We start from the raw sequence: 8,138 nt of genomic DNA on the forward strand, positions 1-8,138 counted from the left end.
TGGATGTTCAAAATACATATATGAAATACACGTTCACACTAATATGAAATCCATACCAATACATATTATGTTAGTCATGAACAGTGTTGGGAACGTTACTTTAAAAAAGTAATTAGTTATAGTTACTCACTACTTGTTCCAAAAAGTAACTGAGTTAGTAACTGAATTACTATAAAATAAAAGTAACTCGTTACCAGGGAAAGTAACTATTTGCGTTACTGTTAAAAAAAAGTTACTATATGTCAAAGAATTTGGATTTTTTTTTTGCAGTTTTCACAAGTCAGTTGAAATGAGTAGAACAGACAGGTGTTTGTACATAACTTTCGATATTTATTGCATGTCGACAGACAGCAAGAGGTTTATCCTGCACTTCAAGCATTATCTTTGTAAGAAAAGTAAACAGTTACACCATATAAAGTGCATTTAACTCTAGCAAATTAAATCAACCGCTCTCAACTTTTTATTAAAAGTTTTATTAATAAAGTAAAGGCATAGAACCAGTTTATTTGTAGTGCACTGACAATAGTTTTATATAATTAGTTAATTAATTAAATTAATAAAAAGACAAAAAGACCTTGAGATATGTTTGGTAATTATACCTGAATGAATTGAAAATTAATTTGCTACATTTCAGATTAATAACGTTATATTTGTTTTCCTTAAAATTTTAATTAGCAGTAACTTAAACACTTTGCAGTTTGAATATCCATAAACAAAATTACGGAGTATGTTTTTATGTTTCCACTGTTCGATCGCGTCCGCACCTCACACACACACACACACACACACACGCACGCACTCACACAAATGTAAACACTTTGCGCCTTTTCGATCGCGCCCGCGCCTCTCTCTCTCTCTGTGGCGCGTGTGCTGGCATGTGTGTAAAAACACTGGCTCTGATTGGCTACCATGAAACACATGACTCTGCCTTAGCCAATCATAATCGCTTAACTCGTTATTAACCCACCTCCTCACTAGCTGTGCGAGCCAGGGGTGCGTTCGGATTACACAGTTTATTCAATCAATGCATAGTAACGCAACGACTTTAAAGTCCAGTAATGTTAACGGCGTTGTAACGACGGGAAAAGTAATTAGTTAGATTACCCCGTTACTGAAAAAATAACGTTGTTACCTAACGCCGTTCTTTTAAACGGCGTTATTCCAAACACTGGTCATGAATGCATATACACTTGTGAATAACTTGCATATACATATAAACTTGACGCACGCATACACCTATAAATACTCGCATATACATATAAACTTCCATGCATATACACCTATAAACACTCACACATACATATAAACTTCCATGCATATACACCTATAAACACTCGCACATACATACACTGTAAAAAAAAATTTGTTCACTCAACTTACATTTTTTAGTTATTTTTTTGCTTTGACTCAGTTAAGTTTTATTGACTTAATCTACTAAGTATGTTCAACTTAAAAAGTTTAGTTGACATAGTTAAAATAGTTGAGCCAACAACTTATTTCAAGTTACCTGGACTTGTAAAGATTCATTGAAATACAATAACTTACATTTTCAAGTTACCTGGATTTGTAAAGATTAGTTGAAATATGATAACTTACATTTTCAAGTTACCTGGACTTGTAAAGATTAGTTGAAATACGATAACTTACATTTTCAAGTTACCTGGACTTGTAAAGATTAGTTGAAATACAATAACTTACATGTTCAAGTTACCTGGACTTCTAAATATTAGTTGAAATACGATAACTTACATTTTCAAGTTATCTGTACTAAAGTGTATGTTCATTGAACTTAATTTAGCATATTTTCTCAACTTGCAATATAGCACACTCAACCAAATAAATAACAGATTTTTCCATACAAATGGTTTTATTGTTCCTTACAAATCAATAAATGTTAAGAACAAACTGTTAACATATTCAAAGGAATACAATTATATCACAATTGCATGAAGTTTAAAGATAAAAATGTATTTGAAAAATGCATAGAAAGTGTATTCATGTGGGATTTTTTTCATGTTTGTACAAGTTTTCAGCATTGATGACCTGACATGCATTCTCATTGCTTAATTTTTTAAAATTTTACTTGGCTAAAACATATATTAAGATTTCATGTGTTTTAAAGTTATTTCACAAGGGGGTATATTTATGTGAAAAATCTTAAAGTCTCAGTTCACACAAAAAAAGTTGCTCACCTGTTAATACCTGTTAATACTTTCCATTGTTGGTAGACAAATGAAGATCTTTTTAATAAAATCGGTGAGCTTTCTGTCCCTCCTTTGACAGCCTAAGCAACTAGCACTTTCAAGGTCCAGAAAAGACATCCTTAAAGTAATCCAAGTGACTCCAGTGGTTTAACCTAGGTTTTATGAAGCATTGTCAGTGTTTCATTCCATTTTATTTATTAAATAGTTTTCTCCATCAAATGTTTACAAGAACATAGCAGCACATGATTCTTGTGTCGACGCGAAAGCTGACACTGCTGCATGTAAACAAATATATAAACCACTGACGTCACTTGGATTACTTTAAGGATGTCTTTTCTGGACCTTGAAAGTATTAGTTGAATAGGATGTCAAAGGAGGGACAGAAAGATCAAAGATTTCATTAAAAAAAATATCTTAATTTATGTTTCAAAGATAAACAAAGGTCTTTTAGGTTTGGAGCAACATGAGATCTAACATCTAACAAAATAATTTTAATTTAGGTTAAACTAACACTTTAAGATTTTTCACATTAATAATACCTCTTTAACTGTGAAATAACTTTAAACCACATGAAATCTTAATATATGTTTTAGCCAAGTAAAATTAAACAAAGTTAAACAATGAAAATGATGTCAGGCCCTTGATGCAGAGAACTTGTAAAAACATGGGTAAACAAAAAAATACAGATGAAAACACAGGCTCTTTGTAGAAATACATACCTTACCTCAACAACATCTTTAATTCAACAATGTATTTTTAAGAGAGTGCACTCTTGCACTGCAGGTATCAGCTCCAATGTTCATGAATCACCTCGAAAGTGTATCTGAGGTGTTTTCTGGGGTAGTTTATGTTGAGAGCATAAAGCAATGTCATTTGTATGTCACCAAATCCTCGCAGAACAACTGCTTCCTCGATTACAAGGGCCACATCACTAGAGTTGCATGGAATTGGGTCTATCACATCTTCCACCACTGCGATGATTCCTAGAGTCATGCCCCGATCATATCTTCTTTGAAATCTGTGTGCTGTATTAAAAAATGACAAACTTCAAAATGTGCTTTCACACATACAACACTGAAGCTCAACCGCTTAAACACAACATGAGTACACCAAGTCTTATTTAGTGTTCCGAAGAAGATTAAAGGTCTTACAGGCTTGGAACAATATGAGGGCAAGTAATTGATGAGAGAACTTTCATTTTTGAATGAACTATCCAGTAAAAAACCTTTAAACTGAGAGACTTAGGTCAAATACTATACACTGTGAATAAACAGAGGCATTTTGCATCTGTACACTAAATGAAGCATTATAAAATGTTACAATCAAGCTACAATATTTTAAGGCCTAAAGAAATTGATTTCACAGGGGACTTTTTTCTTCCAAAATGTAATTTTGATTATCAAAGATAAAACTTAAAGGTGGTATCAGCGATTTCAGGCCCAAACATAAATGATCACATTCATCTAATATTTCCTAACGATCCGCTAGCTGCCCGCCCCATAAGCATGCTGTCAAAAAAACGCGTCTCTCTAGGTAGCCTAGGCTCTGAGATCTGCACACAAAAACAGTTGGTATCAACATCACTCAAAACCAAAATAAATAGTGTTCCAACCAATCATCGGCAGGGGCGGGTGTTGTGAGGTTTTCGCGTGCAGCCGTCATAGGCAGCCGTGCACGAGCGCAAAACCTCACAACACCCACCCCTGCCGATGATTGGTTGGAACACTATTTATTTTGGTTTTGAGTGATGTTGATACCAACTGTTTTTGTGTGCAGATCTCAGAGCCTAGGCTACCTAGAGAGACGCGTTTTTTTGACAGCATGCTTATGGGGCGGGCAGCTAGCGGATCGTTAGGAAATATTAGATGAATGTGATCATTTATGTTTGGGCCTGAAATCGCTGATACCACCTTTAATATGTCATTATAAAATGATTGACTAGAAGGTGACTAATTTTAATTTATTTTAAATACGCATTAACAAATGACATATTACTTTTTTCTTCAATATTTTGCAGCACTAATAAAAAATATGCACGACAACAGAAATGGCAAGAAAGGAAGTGCCCATAATGTTTATGAAAAAAGTACAGTAGAAATATATGTACTTACATTTTTATCTAGGCTGTCCATTATGGTCCTCATTTCAGCAATGTCAGCAAAGCGCTTGAACGGTAGACACAACAGTTTTGGTAGATGCCAGTCAAGACCCTCATAAAAGGACTTGCTCAGGTCCAGTGAAATTAGCATGTTGAATTCTGCACTGATCTAAACTAATATTAAATGACACAAACATAACAGCAGCATGTTAAACAACACTGCAAAATAATATATCTACATATTCATCTAAACACCATTTTCAGCAGTGTAGGACTTTACCTGTCTCTCACAAAAAAAGAACCGGCCACCTCTTTTTCCATATCAGATACTGGAGGATCCTTTTTTAACTCTCCTGTCTGCCTGTAATGCCACAGGTCTCTGAGAAAGCATAAAGATCACAGTTCAACGTAAAAGCTGCAGCACAGAGCCGGACAGATTGTGTATGGTCCCTGGACAAATGTATTTTTTAGAGCAAACTCAGTTCTAAATGAACACACACAGTCTTTATAGATGCAGGGAAGCAGACAGTTACTTACATGATGGCAGTGCTTCAGCTTGTAGTGCCTTCTGACAATGCGTTCATTGGTTGTCTTGAATAAACAGAACTTGCTGCTCCACTTTATTGGTCAAGGGCAAAAGAAAAGAACAATTAAGTCAACTAACATTTAATAAACCGAGTACACATACACAATCAAGATCAAGACTAGATCAATAATAGTTTATCACCAAATTTGTGGATATATATTTATTGACATTACTATTAAGACCTTATTAGGACAGTATTAGCTGCTAAGCATTTCACTAGTTCTGGGGAAAACACTGCGATGGTTAAGCGGTTGCTATAGTTACATAATCTCCCACAATAAACTAAACATAACTGACCACAGTCTTTTAAGTTCGACATTTAATAAGTAAAACTAGACAGTTGTACAACAACTTTTCAGTTATGGAGCGTCCATCTCGAACACCGGAGGATTCTGATAATCCTGCCGCACCACTCACACAGTTTTACATTAAATTAACGTTACATTATTTGTCAGCTCGTTGTTGTCGTACTCACGCGTCGACGCTGCTTTGCCTGAATGGTGATTAGACTTGCTGATTTTGGCGCAAATAACTTGAACATGAGAGTGAACAAACATGGTAGAAATGCGTTATTTTTCACGACATGCATTTCCCGCTCTCTAGGCTATTTTAGCATTCATCCATATATCAGTCTCTCTCACATAATATATATATATATATATATATATATATATATATATATATATATATATATATATATTAGCCTATGTAACGTTAAACTGGTAAAACTGGATTAGCAACGGTCCAATGTGATCTAGAAACGTTGATATTGAACAATACATGGATGATTACTTCATATGTCATTTTACAAGTTATTACATCATATTAACGAATATTTACTTACCATATTTGATGATAGTGGAATAATTAAATCATCTGCCGATAAACTCTCCAGCAATGGCCGATAAAGGAGTCAAGGCGAGAGACCTGTTTGTTTCGCGCTTCACGTGATCTCATCTCGCGATAAAAAATGAGAACTAACCTTACTGGTTCAGCATATGTTTTTAAGTTGAGGCGGCAAATACTCTAGTTATGTCAACTTGCAGACTAGTTGAGACAGTGAAAACTTAACATGTTAAGTTGAATTAACAAATTCAGAAACCACAAGTTGTATCAACTTACAAAATTACATTGAAACAACTAAAATGCTTATATATAAACTTCCATGCATATACACCTATAAACACTCGCACATACATATAAACTCGATGCGCGCATACACATCCATAAAACGTGGATGCATGCTTTGTGTATATATGTATATGCGAGTGATTTCATATGTGGATGTGCGTGAACTTTTCAGTGTAAAAGGAAGTAATTTGTGCGTACACGGAATTAACCTGCCTTTTTGATAGTTTGTTTTCCAATTTGAAATGAAATAAGCATAAACGAGAAAACAGCCCCTTTATTCGTTTTTTCGTTTTTTTAAAAAAAAAGAAAAAAAAGCCTAAGCCTCTTACGTTGTTGATTTATATTTCAAACAAGAATTCGACATTTGCTCGCAATGTTTTTCTTACAAAAAACCTCATCATTTTGCAGGACAATTGTCTATTACAGTATACAACACAGATAGAAGGGTGCCAATAAATCTGTGGTGATATACAACACGCTTTAAGAAAAGTTTATTTCCATCACACTGTAAAGTGTTTTTAGATATTAGCCTACATATAGATTACATATACCAAAGATTTTACATATAAACTGGGTCAGCATACTGTTAATTACAGTTAGTACCATGGGAAGTATAGGGGTGCTGATGTGACCCCTGGAGTGGAGCCCATGAAGAAATATGGTTGGGGATAAAAGTTCACACAAACAAAACCAAAAAACTGTGGTGTTTAGCCTATAGGCATACATATTACGTGTGTTTGTTTTTATTTATGCTGTATTATAAAATACCCATATTATAACAAATAAATAAAATATATTTGGAAATTGCCCTTTAAAACGAAGGCTCAGTTTGTGGTTCACAATTATTTGATTAAAACAACAAAAACAATAAAACAAAGACAAAGTCACTTATATTAAACACTTTTTTTAGAGATTTTTTTGTTAACAGAAGTTATCTAGCACCTTTAATTGCCTTCGCTATCGTCCTGTCAATCATCTGTCTCATTCTCGCGGGTTGCGGATATGATTACAGTTTCAGTAAAATGTATTTCACCATCATCGGTACCCACCCTCATCCGATTGGCATTACAGTATTTGCAATCACCATCCCGTGTCAAAACGGAGCGTCTAAAAGAAAAGTTCTGACTGCTGACTGAACATTGGTCAGTGAGCTTCTCCCGCTCGGCGCTGTCAAGCGCAGCTTCACCACACAGATTTAACTTCGCACAGCTAAATAAAACAGGCTGGTGGCAGACTAATAATTAATATTTCTGATGTAAAGATTTCTGTGAAACGCGTAAAGTTGCACAGAAGAAAGCCTAATAGGACCTGTACAGTTTAAGAATCTGTAGCCATAGTACTTATCTGTAGCCATACTTATCAGACCGCTACCATTTTGTCTATTTAAATGGAGAAAAATCGATTATAACTCCAGTAAACTATGGAGTGCCGCAGGGATCTGTGTTGGGCCCTCTGTTATTCTCAATATATATGATGCCACTTGGAAATATTATAAGGAAACATGGAATTAGTTTCCATTGTTATGCTGATGACACTCAAATATATATTTCATCACGGCCGGATGAAAACGCTAAATTATCCAAATTGACAGAGTGTGTTAAAGATATAAAAGATTGGATGACGCGTAATTTTCTTTTATTAAATCCAGACAAGACAGAGGTAATACTTATCGGTTCAAAAAACCGCCCACAGAACCTCTCACAATACAACTTTGACATCGTAGGATGTCCTGTTACTTTATCCTCTACAGTAAAAGACCTGGGTGTTATACTCGATTGTAACCTGTCTTTTGAAAATCATATTTCGTATGTTACAAAAACAGCCTTTTTCCACCTTAGAAACATTGCTAAGCTACGTAATATGCTATCAGTTTCTGATGCAGAAAAGTTAGTTCATGCATTCATGACCTCGAGACTAGATTACTGTAATGCTTTATTAGCCGGTTGTCCTGCATCCTCAATAAACAAGCTACAGTTAGTCCAAAATGCAGCCGCTAGAGTTCTTACTAGATCAAGAAAATATGATCATATAACACCGATTTTATCATCACTACATTGGCTACCTATAAAGTTCCGTATTAATTATAAGGTATTGCTACTGACTTATAAAGCCCTAAACG

At 34.7% G+C, this 8,138-nt stretch overlaps 1 long non-coding RNA gene across 1 annotated transcript; it reads right to left on the minus strand.

The window, feature by feature from the left end:
- Positions 1-1,600: 1,600 nt before the first annotated feature.
- On the minus strand, positions 1,601-5,537 carry LOC311078711. Its single transcript, XR_014605247.1, has 5 exons — positions 5,364-5,537; positions 4,840-4,920; positions 4,583-4,681; positions 4,316-4,476; positions 1,601-3,229 (listed from the first exon to the last, which is right to left on the minus strand). It is a non-coding gene; the product is annotated as an uncharacterized lncRNA (long non-coding RNA).
- Positions 5,538-8,138: the final 2,601 nt, after the last annotated feature.

Source organism: Abramis brama, assembly GCF_963993115.1.
Source record: "Abramis brama genome assembly, chromosome: 3".
Classification (NCBI taxonomy): domain Eukaryota; kingdom Metazoa; phylum Chordata; class Actinopteri; order Cypriniformes; family Leuciscidae; genus Abramis; species Abramis brama.